The sequence below is a fragment of the Microcebus murinus genome, chromosome 9 (assembly GCF_040939455.1).
Source record: "Microcebus murinus isolate Inina chromosome 9, M.murinus_Inina_mat1.0, whole genome shotgun sequence".
Taxonomy (NCBI): Eukaryota; Metazoa; Chordata; class Mammalia; order Primates; family Cheirogaleidae; genus Microcebus; species Microcebus murinus.
The window spans coordinates 19,404,671-19,423,853 of record NC_134112.1 but is presented as its reverse complement, the minus strand read 5'-3'; the positions used below and the strand labels follow the sequence as shown (position 1 = coordinate 19,423,853).

General features: G+C 44.9%; 1 protein-coding gene and 1 pseudogene across 2 annotated transcripts in view; both read left to right on the top strand.

Moving 5' to 3' along the window:
* BMPER (BMP binding endothelial regulator) overlaps positions 1-19,183 on the top strand; it is a 242,643-nt gene that overhangs the window by 9,486 nt on the left and 213,974 nt on the right. The gene's annotated exons all lie outside the window — the stretch shown is intronic.
* On the top strand, positions 12,957-17,226 carry LOC142872960 (uncharacterized; annotated as a pseudogene).

Sequence of the window (19,183 nt, the reverse complement as noted above, 5' to 3'; positions counted from 1 at the left end):
AAAGGTACCAAAACAAAACTAATTTCATGGATAAAACTAACATACATTTTGCAAACATTGTTGGAATATTTCTATAGTTAAATGTAAAACAGACCAGGCCACATTTAGACTTTTTTTTCTAAAATTAGGAATAAAAGTAACAGTATAAAAGAGTCTGACTAATATAAAAACTTAGGATTATGAACTTTCAGGTTTGCTCTATTAAATTGTTAATGACGCTTTAAAATATTATGATATGATTTTATGTCACATGCTAGTTCTTCAGGTAAAATATTTTCTTTTTCCATGAAATTCTTCATGCCCATTTGGTCAGGGGATTACAGCTGTGGAGAGGGAGCCTTGGTGTCTGAGTATATGGGTTCAAGTCTCAGCCAGGCCGCCCAGAATCTGTGCACCACTGAGCAGGTGCCTTGCTGTCTCTGAGCCTTAGCTGTGAGTACTGGACCAGTCACAACACAGACCTAAGTGGCTGGCAGTGGGCGTTCTCGCTGAGGAGATGCAAATGGGTTAAAGGTGATGATGTTTGTGAAAGCCATTTGTAAACAGCGCGAATGAAATTGTTATGAAGGGCAGGAACTGGAATAGAAGAATGTGAAGTGTATACCACAAGCCAATTCTTAGCATATAATTTAATGAATATATTCTTAAATGATAGCATCATGGTTCCTATTTCTTCTACCCCTTAATAGCTGTGTGGCTTTAGGCAAGTTGCCTCATATTTCTGTATCTCCGTATCTTTCTCTTTATCATGAGGCTCTTGTCAGAATCGTGAGTTAAGAAATGTGAAATTCTCGGAATGTGGTAAGCACTTCAGCAATGATACCCACCTCCACGATCGACAGGCTGTGAAATTACTGTCTGTGCCACACTTCTGAGAAGTGATCCAGTGACTGCTCTTATTACAATTCATCGTCAACAGCTGTGACATGTGTTTACTCTGAATTTCTCTGGAGCAGACAATGGGATATCAGGAGAGGTGGCTGTGAAAGATGGAAAACCCTGGTAGTACTGGGGGATTAAGAAGAAGGGCTGCTTTTCTCTTTTTCATCCTCAAAGCATCAGCTGCTTGATCTAATTACCTACTGGGGTCCCCTGAACCCGATGCTTCTGAGCCCCGTCCATTTTGAAGAGTGGCCCAGTGTCCTGCTTTCCCACCAACCACTTGTGCTTACCTGTCGTATAAAGGGGCAACCCAGGTGAACTGGTGTGGGTAGATTTGGACATGTGGGCCCCACAATTCACGCAGCTTTGTATGCCTGGGACCAGCCGGCCTGCAACTCCCCTCGGAGCCTGCTGCTGCTGCTCCTTGCCACAGCATGTTCTGCCCTGTCGTGTAGTGACTTAGGCAAATAATTCACGTCTCCAGGGATGGTGCCCTCAAGTGTAAGAACCTTGTCACGGTCATCTCTGTCAGGGCCTGGGCTTCAGCAAGAGGTCCGCAACCTTGGGACTTGAGTGGGAGTCAGGCTGGAGTTTCCTGTTTATAGTGTGGGTTGTTAACACTTAGGATAGCTCCCCCAGAATGGAACTCCAAGTTCCAAAACATAAGTCTCCCAGAGAGTTTGTCACAGAAGGTCAACCTCCTCTATAAAAGACATTCTAAATAATTACTACAAAAACATGCTTTTTTTTTCCCCCTTCAAAAGGAATGTAATCACATTTTAAAATATAGGATCATATAGATGTGAAGACCTGCTTTTGTTTGTGATAAAAGGAACATTCCCTCTTACAGAAATACATCCTGCTGTCAAAAGCAGAACCGTACGTGACAACGCAGGGGATGCCAAGGAGGTTCTGGGACTATCTGTCTTCCACTTTTAAAAGTCACAACGAGCCAGGGCCTCCCGGTCCTTGTAGCTGGCACTCCCGGTCATTTCCAGCCCTTTTCACTGAGGCTAACTCCAAAATCTCTACACAAGTCTTTATGTTTATATTAGGTTTTGGATGTTAGCTCCCTTGGCTTCTGGGAGCTGACTCTGTTGAAAATTATGTTTTTCTTTTAAGGACAAAGGCCTTATTGTACATACATGTCGTGTAGTGTAATGAGCTTTTTTTTTTTTTTTTTTTTTAATGTTAGGTAATGGGTAGTACTAACCCAGATCTGCCAAATGAAAGTTCAGAGATCTGGAACCTGATTGACAATTTTAAGGTTTCACACAGGTAACTCAAGAGAAAATGAGAAGGTGGGACAAGTGGCATCTTCACTGACCACAGCATGTCCCCCAGATGCCCTGCTTTGGTGGAATGACCATAAAACGACTGTGAGAGAGGCCCTGCAACGTGAGTGATGGTACCCCAGACCTACTTCAAAGAGAAGGACAGCGATAATAAAAATAAGGAAGATAATGATCATCACATTTTAACTTGTAAAAACACCTATTTCCAAAATAACTTTTGTATTCTTGGTCAAATAAATAGATTTTGGCCAGATGATTTTTCACGGGTGCTAACACTGTAGGCATAGGCCGAGCAGCTTATTTTTGGACTTTGTGTGGTTTGTCGGCCTCTCCGTGGTCCTGCTGGCCTCTTCGGCAGTGGGTGACCTCAGGAAGGCTGTTTCCAGGACACACAAGAGACCTGCCTGGCCCGGGGAAAAGAGGCATGAAAAACTGAAGTTGCTCTTCCATTTCTTTTTTTTTTTTTTTTTTTGAGGCAGAGTCTCGCTTTGTTGCCCAGGCTAGAGTGAGTGCCGTGGTGGCGTCAGCCTAGCTCACAGCAACCTCAAACTCCTGGGCTCAAGCAATCCTCCTGCCTCAGCCTCCCAAGTAGCTGGGACTACAGGCACGCGCCACCCTGCCCAGCTAATTTTTTCTATATATATTAGTTGGCCAATTAATTTATTTCTATTCATAGTAGAGACTGGATCTCGCTCTTGCTAGGCTGGTTTTGAACTCCTGACCTCGAGCAATCCACCCGCCTCGGCCTCCCAGAGTGCTAGGTGAGCCACCCCACCTGAGCCACCCCACCCGGCCTGCTCTTCTATTTCTTTCAGACTCAGAATTACTTTTAGCATCTTTATCTTAATTTATTTCCCCATTCTTCTTAAACATTTTTTTTTTAAAACCTATTTTCTGAGTTCCTCTTTGAGGCATTGTATATCTATGGACTGCAGCAATAATACTAAGGTTCCTCTAACCCTTCACTGCTTTCTTTGTCATGAGCAAAGTAATTACACTTTCATTCTTCACCATGTTTATTCTTGGAGTGTCTTAGTAAAAAAAATACGTGGGGACTCATTTTCCATTTTATTTTCTAATTGAACAGAGCTATTTGTGCCAAGATATCAGAATTGTCCCCTCTCTGCTCAGAGTGCAGGGCCTGCATTGCATCAGTGGCTTGGAGTGCTCAAAGTTTCTGCCTCCAGTAAAACCCGGGAGTGCCAAGCGCTGTATTCGACTGCTTCAGTGTGTTCCTTTACCTCTCAGAAATGCACGGATTCTGGAGGCTCTCACAGCCCGCTGGGTCTCTCCTGCTTTGTGGATTTATGGGTTAAAAGCAGTAGCATCAAGACATTCACAAAGCAGCGTGTTTTTGGTCTCAGGGGGACACTATTTTCCTGAATGAGAGGACATAAGAGATCAAGCAGACTTTCCCTGGGAGCCGCGGTGCTGAAGCGGTAGGGTCCAGCCATGGGCCCACGTTTATGCCCTTTGTAGGGAAGGGGGCCTGTTAGACTTGAGTTGTGGCGATTTCCTGTTTTCAAGCACGTGGGAAACAGTGGTTCTGGTGCACAGCAGGACCGCCCAGAGGTGGGCTGGAGCTCCATTAGCACCAGGATGGAGTTCCTTGTCCCTAAGAGGCAACCCAAGAACCTGTGGAAGAGCTGGATGGCTGGGCAAGGGGCAGGGGCCTGCCCTTTTTGTGAGTCTCGTTTTAGTCTGGGGGTGGCTTCTGCTGGAGAGAACAGCCCTCTCTGTCCCTGCTGGGCCGTGCTGGAAATGCATGTACCAGATGGCATTGCTTCCTTTCCTCCGTGGGTGCATGTGTGTGCAGGGGAATAGTTGGGATTTATTAAAAACTGAATTTTTTTCTGTCTCGTGTAAACCAAGCCAGGGCAACACGAAATTTTCTTAAATTATTTTGCATACTAGTTGGCCATGTTGCAGAAATCTAGAGCCCCCAGATTTGGGTGTTATGAATTTTTGATATTTATTTGGCGTTGACCTATAGAAACAGCAATTTGACGTGGTTTGACCTAGTGTGTACTTTCAGTACCTTCAGACTTTTTCAGGGGGGATATTTATCCTCCAGGTTATTGCAATGCACCTGAGTGAGGGGGCCTTTAAATTCAGAGTGAATTTCCACTGGGTTCATAAACTAGAACTAAAATGTGGTGATACAGCAAAATGCCTCTCAATCCGTGCACCTCCAACTCTGAATTAATGGGCTCTTCTGTGCATCCTTAAGACCCCTTCTGAGGGTGGCGGGGAAGTGGGGGTGGGATGGGGGACGGTGCTCAGCTTAGTGGGGGAGCACGTAGTAGGGGCCCTACAGGAAATGTGGGAACTGCATTGCAGGACTGGCGTAGGAAAATGATTGATTGGTGGTCATTAAACACGGCACATATTTATTGAGCATTTATGTTAATAATGTCCTGAGGCACTGCAAGATTGGAGAAATGCTTTTTACATGAACAAAAAGAGAATTAAATTATGTTCGAGACAGTTTTGAAGTTACCTTTTATTGCTTTAGAGTTCTTTGAAAATTGATTAACTTGTGCGAGCCGGAGATATTAACTCTTGGCTGGAATATTTGATTAGTCAGAGCAACCTATTATTCCTTGACTGGGATAGGTTTTATGTGTCGGTATATGTATATGCATGTGTTCAATATAACATTGGGATGGTGGTTTTAGTTTGCAAACTACCTTCTATCTTTAGAGTCTAAAATGAAAGTGTGAGTGTGTGCTGAAACCAGTAGTTGTGTATGTGTGTCGGGGGCCCATAGAGTGGAATTTGAACACCGGTGACACAGGGCAGACGATTATGTTCCCTGTGTGTTCCCTTCACTGGCAGCCTCTGCCCCTTCCTCCCTTGCACACTTCAATTTGACACACAATTTGCACACTTGCATTTGACTATAGTGTCTTCTCTCACACAGTTGCAGGTCGTTAACAAGTTAACAAGTCCAGTGGTAAGAATTTTGCATTCAGTTCCTTCTGTTCTCCCACCAGGGCCCCAGCAGTGGTGGCTTTCAGATTTTAATGTGCATAAGAACCACCAGGGAGCTTGCTAAAAATGCAGATTTCCCATGTCCTACTCCAGAGATTCTGATTCAATAGGTCTGGCTAGCTCTGGCGCAGACCTGAGATTCCCCAATTTTTAATAAACCCTTCTAGTGACTTTTATGCAGGGGTCAATTTTTGAAAAACTCTTCCCAACTGAGGTTTAATGGAAAAGGAATGACATATAAAAATAAACATAAATAGTTATGTTTATACTTAAAAGTAGCTAGGTCCAGTTGAAATTCTATTATTGGCATAGAACTTTGTAATAGGTCAAGTATCATTTAAATAATGTTTTTGTGACGCTTTAGCACAGTTATATTGCACATTAACTATCTTTATTGAGGTACTCCTTTTTCTGTTCATGTCAACTTTATCAAACCTCCTCTAGTCATCCCATCAGGATGAATCCCTTGTTCTTTAAAGCCCGTATGTTAGTTACTTTTATTATAACCCTGCCTCCTGCCTCCTCTGAGTTTTTATTATTTGCATGGCTATCTCTCCTACCGGACTCTATATGCTTTTTCAGGGTAGAAGAGCGTCTGATTCTTCTCACTATCACCCAAAACATCTAGAATAGCACCTTACAAACTAAGTCTCAACAGGTATTTTGCAAATAAACGGTGTTCAAAAACCAGGGAGAGTCTGAACTTCACTTTGCTCAAAGCCAGGCTGTAGGGAGGGTAGGTCTTCTTAAGAAACCTGTTTCATAGCTGATGTCACAAGGGCTCCAAAAAGGCAAAAAGCAAAGAGTGCACTGAAATCAGTGAGACGTGGGACCACAATTCAAGTCCTGGAATCCTGGCCCCCTCTGGGCTGACTCCTATGAGATCCCTTTCAGAGAATGTCTCCTGACCACACAGTTGAGAAAACACCCTGACCCAGCAAACAGTTTCCCTGGGGATTACCCATACTTTTCTCTCCCTGTCCAGGGCAAGTGTCAAACCGGACCAGGCTCTGATTCAGGTCACCTTCACATAACTCTTGTCCTGTGATTAGACAGTTTCTCATCCTTTATTTATTTATTTTTCGTTTCATGTAGAGACGGGGTCTCGCTATGTTGCCCAGGCCAGTCTCAAACTCCTGGGCTCAAGCGATCCTCCCACCTCGGCCTCCCAAAATGCTGGGATTTACAAGGCTTGAGTCACCGTGCCCAGCCAGTTTCCCATACTTTAAATGAGAATCCTTTTTTTTTTTTTAAAGTTTTAAATTGGGCTGGCATTCCATTGTTCCAGGGTTCCATCCTTATCATCTCCATCTTTATTATTTTTTTTTACTATGTTATTTTCTTTCTTTGTTATTAGTGCAGCAATTCCATGATGTCACTGCTTCTCAAGTTTCATGTCTAGTTTTTCTCAGTCTCAGTTTTTAATGCTTGGTTTCAGCCTGACACTGAAATGTACAAACTGGTATTTACATGAGGTGGTCGTTCCTCCCCCGCACGCTGGGGGCGGGACATTTGTATGGATAGAATGTGCAGCTTGGAGCTCCCCCACCTCAGCGAAGTCGGGTGATCTGGTGGGGAGCCAGAGGACAGCCTTTTGCGAGAAGATCGCCTGGGCCAGCCAGCGGGCCAGCTCAGAGGGATGCCAAGTTTCCAGGTGGGGGTTTAGTAGATATATTTCACTAATGATGATGTGCTGATATGATTTACCCTGGTGAAGAGAATGCCCAGGGGAAACTTTAACAGCCTTCAAATATGTGGGAAGGAAATATTATGTTGAAAGGACAGAGAAGAGCACTAATCCCAAAGTTGCAACATAGCGTTAGCTTCAGTTTCTTCGCTGACCTCTGCCTCGCAATTGCTTCCAGAGTAGGTCCCAAGCTGGTTGTGGGGCCCTGGCTTCTCTGCTTCTCGGTGGGTGCCTGCCTGTGTGTGTGGCTGGCCCCCTAGATTTTTGGGTGCTAGTTACCCTGTTGCAGATGATAATCATGGTTTTTGCTTTGAGTCACACTTTTTGGGATCACAAATTAAAAGCAGGGTCTGACTATGGACTCTGTTTGTCCCAGGGTTCTGGCTTTAGGACTTAGTATAACTGAGAAGGAAAGCTTCTATTGAGAGATTTCCCTTTCTTTTTCTTTCTGTGACTCCTAAGTATTTAATGTTCTCTCACCCCCACACCCATCTTTAATACTCACCTAGTTTTTGGTCATTAAGCTTTGTTTGGTCACTAAGCTTTGTCTTTTTGGGGACATTGGTTCTAGACCTTTCCCTTGCATTCTCAGCAATTGTAGCCAATTGACATTTTTCCACACTTAAGTCTATTCCCTCCAGAATGTAGGTTGGAGGGCTTGGTAATTATTACCGCTGGGGGACAGGAGTGACCAACAGGGGCCGAGATAGCCTCTCTTGTGAGCCCCAAATAGCGGGCAGCAACTGTCCCATCCTGAGATATCTTGGTCACTACGTACCTAGCCCAGTGGCAGGTGCTGAGAGAAGGTGACCCCTGGTGGTCACTGAATTAATGTAATGATCTCACCCAGCAATCACGTACAGTTGTGCACTCACACGTGTGTGGATGTGTCTATGCGTGCAAGGACTTACACGTTTGGAGCACTCTCAGCATTTGTGTTATGGATTTATAAGAATTCTATCTGTTTGGCTTCTCTTTCTATTTGCTGGATCTTCCTTATCTTCTCAAAACTCTAAATATTGGAGAGCTTCAGAATGCAACCAAGATGTTTTCTCCATTTACCCCCATTTCCTTAGGTGACTTTATACAGAATCATGGCTTAAAAACCAGCTATATGCTGATAGTTCCCCCATTTATGTACCCAGCCCCACCTTGAAGTCCAGACTTTTATATGCAAATGCCTGCATGGGTGTCTACCTGGAGTCTCAAACTGAAAATGGCCCCAATGGAGATCTCGTCTGCCACCATTCCCCAAACCTAGCTCTCTCCAGCCAGTGACGTTGGCTGGATTGCTCCATTTTCTCAGGCCATCAACTATGAGCTCCTTGATTCCTCTCTCTCTTGTATCCTGTGTTCAACTGATTAGCAAATCTTGACATCAAAACCCTGACAATGTATCAGATAATTTCTAATGACCTCCATTACCACCATTGCTTCCAGACAATGTTATTAATTTTATCAACCAGTGACCTCTTGAAAGTATACAAATTATTTCACTTATTTGAGCAGAACCCTCCTGGGGCATCTCATCTCACCCAGAATCAAGTCGGAAGAATGACCTTGGCCTACAAGGCCCTAGGTGATCTGGATCCTAACGCCACCCCTGGCCTCACCTCCCAAAAAGCATCCTTGCTTCTCACCATGCTCCTGCCGTGCTCTGGGCTTGTCACTCCTGTGCGGTACCCAACACCCTCTCCACACCTGTGCCCTTTCTGTGCCCGGAACACACTTGTCCAACATGTTTACACATTCTTGTTCCTTCACCCTGGTCTCTGAGTTCCTTATTAGATGGCCTTTTTCCAAACACTGCCCCCAACAGTCCCGCACCTTGTCATTGTGTTCCCTTGTCCTGCTTCATTTTCTCCAGAGCCCTTACCGGTGCCCATCCTGTCATGCATGGATGTGCTCCCTGGGGGTCTTCCCTGCTCCAGTGTCAGCTCTGTAAGGACACGGTCCCTCTCACCTTCATGCTGTATCCCCAGTGCCTAGCAAGGGCTGGTCCCATTCAGCACATACTTGTTTGATGGATGCATCCAAGCCATTTGTGTTTAATTTTTTGATTTGATAATTTGAAGATCTAATTCTCTTCCGCAAAAACAAATTATGAACTTTCTACCTTAAACTCTGCTTTTCCTGCCTTGATGACTTGCCTTTTTCATAGCTCATATTACTTTGTTTGATGGTGGGAACATTATACAAATACACTGAAAAATGAAAAATTTTCTCCAATGAAGAATAATGTAATCATCACAGACTATAAAATAAGCAATATCATTCTAGAATAAAATTATTTCCTATTATTTCCTAAAATATAAAACTATTTTTAAAGAATAGATAATACTGTTCAGACAGGGCTTGGGAGCATGATAATAATTGGTTTTGGAATGTACCTTAAAGCCCAGTATGTTGGTGTTTTATGTTTTACCTAAAATATATTACAGACAAAAGACTAGCAAAGTGTGTTAAGTGTTACAATCTGACAGAGTAAGAACATAATGGCACAAAGTAAGCGTGTCTTACTTTCCCACGATATATACGAGACAAACTGTCCTACCGCTTGCAGTACTGAGTGGGTTGCTGCACCTGAGTTGGAGAGCTCTGAAATGTCATCATGGGAAGGAGATTCGTTTGTGGGTTGTCAAATCCCCAGGTGCTGACAAATGTAGGTCAAATTCTGTCTCAGTGAGATAATTGTATAACAGAACTTCTGAAAGGCTCATTCAAGCGGCTTGTGCAGTGTCTGACGAACCAGGAGGATCTGGATGTTTTCAGGGAGTCCGTGGCAGTGGAATTCGGCTGACACTGACCATTCCCTCCTCTGAACTGGTGACCGACACTTCTCGACACTCGTGTTGCAACGTGGGAGGTGCTCGAGCTGTGTCCATGCTCCGGCCCGGGCCCTCGCGTACCGGAAGCTCTTCTAGTGCAGAAGACGTATGTGATTCATAGTTTTTGTTCCCATCCAAACCTGGTATCATGCCTTGCCTGCAGCAGAGGCTCAAAAATGTTTGTTAAACAGATTTCATGGTTTTTCAGTCAGATAGATCTGAATTCTGCAAAGATTTAAGCCCCAGGAGAAAAAATCCACATTAATAGCCAAAAATGTCACATTTTCTAATGGCTGTTTGTTTCTCGGTGGACATTTTTATCTTATTTTAGATATGTTTAGGTTTCTGAGGAGCTAAACCCTTGTTAAATACTACTGGTTAATCATACTAATGGATAATCATTACCCTCAATCATGGTTGATCTTTTCCTTTTAAAAAGGGCACATGTGTTGTGTGAGAATCCCTTTAGCAGCAAGTTTATGTTAATAATGTTTTGGGGATAACCGGCCAGTTTCACTGCTTTACAATGCCTTAATCTCAGAAATGGATTATATGCAAATTTGGCATTCCTTGGTGCTTTGATGAGTTTGAAAATGGAAGCTAGTGGATGAAAATTACGTTCTAAACCTATGAAATAAATCTGTGGCTTCTCCAGTTCTTCCTGACATCTGCATGTGGCCCTTGGGAAAGCTTTAGTGAAGAGAACACACTGCTAATGGCCTTGGTGGATGAGTCAGACCAACTCCAGCTCGCAGAATTGCCTTCATATGGGGGCTGCTGTCTGTCTGAGGCTGACATTTTCAGTTCTGGGAGCTTCTAGTCGGCCGGAGAGCTCCTGCCTCCTTGCTCCCTTACTGACGTTACTCAGACCGGCTGGACACCCTCTGTAGTCGGTACCAGTGTACGTGTGGCCTGGGCGCAGAGATCTTTCCAGCACCTGAGGCATCACGCCGTCATCCACAGGCAGGGCTGCAGGGTCCGGGTCTAAAGCTGGTCGGCCCGCATCCCGGGGGTCCCTTTGAAAGGCTCTGTGATTGCCGGTGGTCAGGGTCAATTGTGCAGATGTCTTTAAAAGTGTCTCGCTGGTGACCAGAAAGTTACTTTGTCAAAATGACAGATGGGCTGTGAGCAGCTCCTCGCCCTGCCTATTCCCTGGGATGTCGGCTCCATTTACTTGTCAAGATCAGGTATTTTTGTAACTCCCAACAGCGCGCGGGCTTTCACGGGCAGTCCATGAAAAAACCCTCTGTTTCCTCTGCTCCGTGGCTTGTTGTTGACCCGCAGGAATGAGGGGCGCTTGAGGGCTTGGTGGGTTTACCGTAAGTGCGTGATCCAGGAGGGTGACGCGTGATGGCAACGAGGGTGACAAGCCTCCCGGGCTGGTCATATGAAGAAGAGGTTTTGCCACCATCACTTGCCGAGGGGATCCAGGACATTTGGTTTCCATGTTCTGCACGTGCCACTCTACCCTTGGCAGAGAGACATTTGTGTGCATGATTCAAAGGGCCCTTCGAGTTCTCTGTCTTTTTTTATAGCGCAGAGCCCAGCTTCTCGTATTGTGGTAAGTCAGGAAAGGGACAGTCAAAATAATATCTCCAGGAATCACCGTCTTTAAGATCATGTCATGAGCTTCATATGGAGTTACTCTAATTTTCATTCTTTATCATTTTTCACTCTTTGGTCGCCAGTCCTCAGTCCCTCCAATACCCCTGCCAACCTGGCCAGGGCAGTCTGTGTTGTCCCCCGAGACTGGGAAGCCCAGCTGATGCCCTGCGGACCATAGGTCCTGCTGCTAGATGGAGTTGGACCCCCAAAATGTGGTCTCTCACCTTCTCACTAGTTCAAAAGAACTCACCAGAAAGGCACAAACATAGTCATAGAATTTCATCGCCCCTTTCTTCTTTGTTTTCTTTTTGGGCAGAGGAAGAAGAGCATTTATTATTCATCAAGTGCTGAAGGGCGCCCAGCAGTGTAAAATAACCAGAGGTGCCGGACAGGCAGCTGGGCCACTTGCATGTGACGCTGCATTGCTTTGCAGGCTTCATTCTCCCTTGCCCCTGGCTTGCAAATTCTTCCAATTTGCAGGAGTCGTTCAGAGGTTTTCTCTGCAGCATCGACCCCATCCCACATTCCAGCGGTTGGAGTCCTTTTTGGTTGGGGAGAGAAGGGGTCCGCTTAAGCATTTGGGTAAAATAAAGGAAGGAAGCCACCATTTATTCCTCTCGGTTCACAGGCCTGGCTTCCATCCAAAGGCAGAGTGGGACCCAACCTACCTTTGGGCTTTGCGGTCTGCTTCTGGGAGCCGGGTAGGGTGGCAGAGCTGCATCCGTGCGGCAGGGCCGGCCGGGCCGGATCACCGGCTGCTTCGTGTTCAGTCCATTCCTGCTACCCCAACGTGGTGTTGCCAGCAGACCCATCGTATATTATACGATGCACAGTATAATAAAAACCAGGCAGTGCTACTTTCTTTGGGCTACTATTTTTATTTGGTGGTTATTTCTTTTGTGTTCTGCCATCTCTAATGTTTTGGTCCTATTTCAAAATATGATTAAACAGAATGAGGAGCTGTTTGACACTGCCCTGTTTTAAATCAGAGCTGTTCTTGAGCAGCCGGGACATTCTAATGGCCTGTGTTTCTTTGTTCTGAGAATTCCTTGAAAGGGCCAAAAAAAAAAAAAAAAAAAAGCCAGACCTAAACCCTTAAACAGAATAGGACCCAAAACAATCCCTCCAACAACCTAAAGCCTCTTAAAAAATTGAAATGTTAGGTAACTTAAATATAAAAAGGGCCTCCTTATTAATCCCCCGTTGCCTCTACTGGCACGTGTCATATTTTCAAGGTGTAGGATCAGGAGAACACTGTCACTTAGTGATGTATTAAGGCAATATATCATCAGAACATCGTCTTTGTAGAGGATATGGCTACTAAAAGACACGATTCTGTCCAGACAGAACAGCAGGGGGTCTCACTTCTTTCCTCCACCCCCCCCCTGCCTTTTTCTTTAATCTCCTTCTGTTTTGTGTTGCAGAGAAGTGAATTTCTTCATGGGATATGACTTGTTGCAAAATAATCGGGGGGCCCCAGTGGGCTTCATAAAGTCTTTTAAATGGCCGGGCTTCAAGGGCAGCTTTGTTCGGAGTTTGCACCGTTAGCTGGGCTGCAGGAGACGGCATTTGCCAGGGCTCGGGTCTCTGGAGTAAAGGTTCGCTTGAGCCTAGACAGGAGGGAAAAAGAATAACACTCCCAGATGTAGCACAATGAATTGCGTGATGTTCTTGCAAGATTATTTTAACATTAAGTCTCCAGAATTATGGCTGTGGGATGCTAGAAGCCTCCCGGGAGAGTACATGGTCCTGTTCAAATCAAATAAGAAACGAGAAGACTTGGCAGGTTTGGGTCCAGGTTCTGGGCCTTGCCAATGACCAGGCACTCTGACACTGGGACTTGTTTGGAGTTTGTATTTAAATCAGAGACTTAATAATCTGTCTTTTCTTTTAAAAGGTGCTGTTTTTACCTGTGTGTTCAAAATGAAAACATAAAGCCCTAAGATTTATAAAGGGTCTTAAAATGGGGTGCTTAACAAAGGCAAACCTTAGCTGCAAGAAAAGAGATGGTTTATCTTAGCCTGTAAACCAAGCTGTGTAGCATAGTGATTAAATCACACGCTTTGATAGTAGAGCGTCCTGGGTTTGAATCTCGGCCCCAGCTAGCTATGTATGTTTCAGTTTACTTACCTATAAAATGGAGTAGGGGGTAAATCAGTGCTTTTCTTAGGCTTATTGCAAGGGTTGACTACACAAAACATGTTCCTCACAGTCTGGCACGTAATAGATTCTCTATAACTGGTCCTGTACTATTTTTCTTAATAATCCAGCAACCTGCCTGGAGAACTATATGCCACTTCATTGTTTGGCTAAGGATGGATCAGCTCTGTTTGTGGCCTTGGCTATGGAAGGGATTTGCAAAAGCAGTGGAGGTTGGGGCTACAGAAAAATCTGGAAATGGTACATTGAAAGCTCAAAGTACATCGTGCAAAGGCCACAGTTCACACCTCCCATTTCTTGAACTAAACCCATTCAGTTTGGAAAGAGAAGAGGTTTTGGGACACCGTTTCTTTTGGCTGGGGAGTTTGGGTTCTTTTCCCTTCCACCTTCACTTTCCTCACGTTAGAAATGGGTTTGTTAGTTTTGTCTTTCTCTCCATTTTATTTTTTTTTTCCGCAAGTCCTATTGAACTGAGAGATACATGACCCAGAGTCTTGCACTTGTACACTTAGGCTTTGTGGCTGACCAAACTGCCTTTTATTTTTTTCTTCTGGATCTTTCTGTGTAAGAGTTATGGGGAAGTCAATTGTACTATCAGTAATGATGAACAAGCAAACAAAAGCTTAATTAAAATAATAAATCATCAATCAAATTTAATATTGCCATTGGCAACCACTGGGCTATCTCAGCACCACCCCCCTCCCTGCCCCTTATCCATTATTATTTTATGAGAGCAGATTTTGTCCTAAAGAGACAGGCTGGGGCAGGCACAAGCTTGCATTATCTCCTCTCTGAGTGCTCATGCTCTCTTGCAAAGGATTTCCCCTGACTGTACGTTCCAGAGAGGTAATCATTTTATTTTACCATTTCCAATGGTCAGAACTACTGATAAGGAATGGAATCCATCCCCTTCAGGTCTTTGAATGCTGCCCAAACACTTCTTTTTTCAGCTTTTGCCTACTTCTCTGCATTCTAGAACCTCACAGGTTTGAAGTCAGGTCTGCTTGCTAAGTCTTGGCCCGTTCCTTCCATTGCACCTTTCATAAATTACCTTATACCAGGGCAGAAACGTGGCAGGGGACCTCACCTCTCTGACCTAGGTAGCCTGACTTTCCAGAAAATTTCTAGACCAGCTCCACTACATACTAATCTATTCCTAAAATCTCAACAGTCATGTCGGAGCTAACCTAATTCTAATATGATACACCTGTGAATTTTAATGCTGTGCCTTAGCAACGAACTTTCCTGGCTGGTCCCTTAATCCCAGCCTGGGAACCAGGTTCTGTTCTCAAGTCCACTGCTCGCTGGCTCTTTGAGAGAACCGAGACACTTAACTTCATTATGCGCCATTCCTCCGTCTGCAAATCTTAAGAAACCTGTGAGGATTAATGAAATAATGTCTGCAGAGCTCTTTAGAAGAAAGGTGCTATGTAAACATGAAGTATTATTCTTCTGTTTATGAGAAGTGGTATAATATTGCCTGGGAGAGATTGTGACCCGTGTTCATAAGTGCCATAAAGTTCCCTTTGGCTCTTTTGGCCCTGGAATTGGGTTACAATGGGGCACTTCAAGGAGAAGTTGACCTCTTTGACTTCATGCATGGGGAGACTAGCAATTCCAGTGAGAATACACATGCTGATGTTGGATCAGTTTCCCTCGCTCCATCCTTTTGGGAAACTTGCTTGATGCAAGGCATCCGTATTCCTAAAAACAAATTCCTGTTTGAGCAGTTTTGAGACTCTCCGTGTGAAACGTTATTGTATGTGTGCACTTCAAATAATTGAAGGTGAGGGGCCAAAGTGTCCTATCTGTGCTCACCAACTTCGATGGCTTTTGAATCAAGGTGAAATTATCTTCCGTTCTTCTCACTTGGTGGCAGAAATTACACTGAAGCATTCGGTTGATTTGCTAAGGTCTGATGTCTCATTTTCCCCAAGAGCTTGTCTGTTTCCGGACAACGGGAACCTTGCGACACGATTTCTGTCGCTCTCCCACGGCACTGAGTGTAATGACACATGTGCCAAGGCTTTGGTTTGCAGCTCTGTAACCTCCACTGCCGACTAAGCTCCTTTCCCTCTCAGCGTTGCCAGGCTGGGGTATCTCTCCCAGGAGCTGATGACAAAGGACATAGCCTATCCGGGATGAGTGTGGGGCCACTCTTGTGGATATTTGCAGCAAAATGCATAAGCCCCTCCCAGAGAAGAGTACTGAGATGAAATGACCCGGGAGTGTGCTTCTGTGTAGGAGGCAGGGGCCAGGCAGAGCCACTTCTGCCTCCTTCCTCCTACCTCCAGAGCCACTTCTACTCTTCCTCCTGATGGTGCCACCTGGCCCATGTGCTTCATTGACACGTTGCTCATTGGGGCAGAAAAAAAAAATATCGTAACTTCCCAGCCCTCTTGGTTTTCTGAGAAAGGATCTAACACCTTGAATTTGCAGTTTTGCCGAATGACAACTGTTTGCCTCTGAAGCAGGCGTTGCTTTGAGACAGGAATGGAAGGGCAAGAATGCCATCTTCTAGGGGAAGAGCCCTGTGTGGTGTGCCACCTTTCCCGTGTGGCTGATCAAATAGGGTAAGCCGGCAGGGGACCAGGCGTTTTTGTTTTCTTTTTTATTTCAAGAGATTTGTGATGCTGTTTCATAGTCTAAACATACAGTATCTTGCCAACTGACATTTCTCCCCTGCCACCCTCATCATATTAGCTGTCGTGGTTTTCCTTTCAGATTTTTATTTTATTATTTTTTAATGTAAATGAAAGGTCAGGTAATACTTTCCATATTCCATGACAGGATTGATTCTGGAAGAATCTTTGAAAAAAAATTTTTTTTCAGGGCATTGCTTTGGAATAGAACAGAAGCATTTCAAAAGCATTTTTTTTTATTTCTGGTTGAGGAAAGTACCAGGGGACATTTCACAAGGGTGTTTTGCCATCTTCCCTGTGCCCCTCAGTCTAGTCTACCCTCATCCGTGAGCTGAGCGCTCATTTCCTTCCACACCCGACCCAGCGAGGTGCTCAGGAGGGGCCGGCCGGCCTCGGGGCTGCAGTTCCTAAGACCGGGGACCCCGTGCTGCCATCTAGTGGCGGGTCTCCGGCACAGCAAGCCGGCTGTCGGAATCCTGTTTGAACTTGGCTTGCGGCGGGAGCTGTGGTTTGGCTCACATCCTTATAGAGCTTTGTTGCCAGCCATGTAGATTTTTAAAATTTTTACTCCCGGTGCCCCCCTTTTATTTTCGCGTGTTGGCACTTCATTTAATGTGCCTCTAGAGGCTACGTTTTGGGTTTTGATGTATTTGGTCCATGTTAGAGAATCTGTTACTCTTCTTTTGGAAGGGAGGCAATTGTGCAGACAGACAGATGCCTTTGACAACAGGTAAATCGTCAGCTGGCTGACCCTAGAAAGGTAAACACGGGGAAGGAGACTGAGAATTAAAGATGCGATGAGGTTTATTACTCTGATTCACTGGTTAGATTGATTTTTTTTTTTTTTTAGAGTGTTCTGACCTTTTCCTTGAAAAGGTCACCATCTCTGTTGCTTAGATCTGAGGAGACTCAACCCCAGGCTGGAATTTGGGGGAGACTGTTTGAGGATGCCAGTCTGGGCCTCGGAGGTGTGACAGGCACATCTCTGTGGACATCCAAATTGGAACGACTTTCCTTGTTACCAGAAAACAGCTGGTGTCTGCAGACCTTCCCGCGGTTGGCAATGACACAGGTCCTTGCAGTTATTCTGCTCTTAGACAGCTCCAGTCTGGAGCCACCAGGAAGGCACCAGTCTCCCCCCGGGGCCTCAAGGCAGGAAGATTGTTTTGTTCTCTTCTGTGTCCTGAATGCCTGGGAAAAAGAGCAAAGTGCAGCATTTGTTTTCCAGATCCGCCTCTTGTGTGACCTTGGGCAAGTTTCCTGACCTTGGTTCCTCATCTGTAAGATGGGGATGATGTAGAATTTTTGGTGAAAGAATGCGTATAAGATTCTTAGCCCGGAGCCTGAACTCACAGAGAACGTGTTCAGTAGGTGTGAGTCAGAATTATAAAAATGTCTCTTGAATGAAAGAGTGAACCGAATGAACGGTGACCCCAAGTCACAGCGATGACATGTGGTGCATGCGGATGTGTCTGAGGGGGGTAGGGGCTCTTGAAGACTTTGCCCGGCCACTTCTCACTGGAGCCCCTGGCTCGAGGACCAATGTTTTTTGTCTCTTGGCAAAACTGGGAAAAACAAAGCGATGGTCTTAATTAACCTGTGTTTGAATTTACTCTTTAAGCTGCTGGACTCAATTAAGGAGATGGAGAAATCACCAGTGATTCTCTGGAGTTTTTCTTTTTCTTTTGAGGTCTATTTCTTTCTTTGGGATTCTGAAGGATGTACCCCATATCCACACCAATCACATACCAGGGAAATGATCAGACATGGCAGTTCTGCACCAACATGACCCTCGATTGGATATAAAAAATACATATATATCCCAATGTAATCAGAAGGGATAAAAAAATGCACTAAACCTATAGCTCAGGCTTAGGTTTGTTCTCTCTGTATGTGTATGTACAAAAAAAATTCCAGATGTGAATCTACAAACCATCTGGTTGGAATAACTTTTGAGCTGGACTGTAATTACAAGCTATTTATTATGAATCTTGGGATCCTGTTATGGATTTTGACTGGCTCCCAGGTTTCTAATTGGACGAAGACTTCTATGTTTAACAGAGTGTGTGCCTTGCCACTGATCCGATCCCAGATTGTGTCTTCTCACCACTTTGCCTGCCCCGAGAGCCCCTGTGTCTAAGGATTCTTCCCTCCAGAGAGGAGGTGCACTTGGGGTGGCCCTTTGCTAAGGCTGCTGCTGGGTTTGCCAAAGGTGTAAAGCCACGACGTCTCATGGTGACCGAAGCTCTGCTTGTGAGGAAGTTTTCTTCGCTGTGGTCCTGGGGTGGGGGCGTTGGCATCAAAATATGGCTTGCTGGAACTACACTTTGCAAAGCAAAGTCACCATTCATAATACCAAGCAGCATATGGTCATTCCTAATGACTTGTTGGAAGTAGGAGGGGCTTATTAAATTTTAAAAATGTATCTCTTCAATTTGCATGGTGACCATAACAATGTGTTGGCTTTGTAGTTTAAGAAAAAATTAGAAAAATAAATCTAAGGGCCATGACTTAGAGTTATGCATTGACACCACCATTGTCATGGAGAAGACAGGGGGAGAGGGGGGCTTTGGAGGGTTGGGGGGCCAGCATGCCTGACTTTAGACCATAGGTCTGCTGATCACAAAGGGAGGTGGACAGCTCCAGCCAGCTCAGCCTCACTGGCGACAAGAGTACTCTCTCTGCAGCAGTGGTTCTCAGCCCGGTTTGCACAATGGAAATTACCTGTGAGCTTGAACAAACACACGTGCCTGCTCCTTGGATTAATCAGATCTGAGCTTCAGGGGGTAGGAGACAGCGTTTGTTAAGAACTCTGTGGGGGGTTCTAATTTGCAGCTAAGGATGAGGAGCACTGTCTCACAGGATTTTAAAGAGTAAAGGAGGTTAGTCCTGAGAGGGCACTTACCACATAACAGATACCAAAAAGGGAAAATAAAGAGAGATGAAGGGAGACTGAGTTACTCAGGCCCACCATACTCTCCATTCGTAGGTGATAACCTGTAAATGAAAATGCAAAACTACAGAAGCATTGTGGGGTACAGTGTACAGGGTGGGGTACAGGTGGCTGCAGACGGCTGCCCTTTCTCTGAG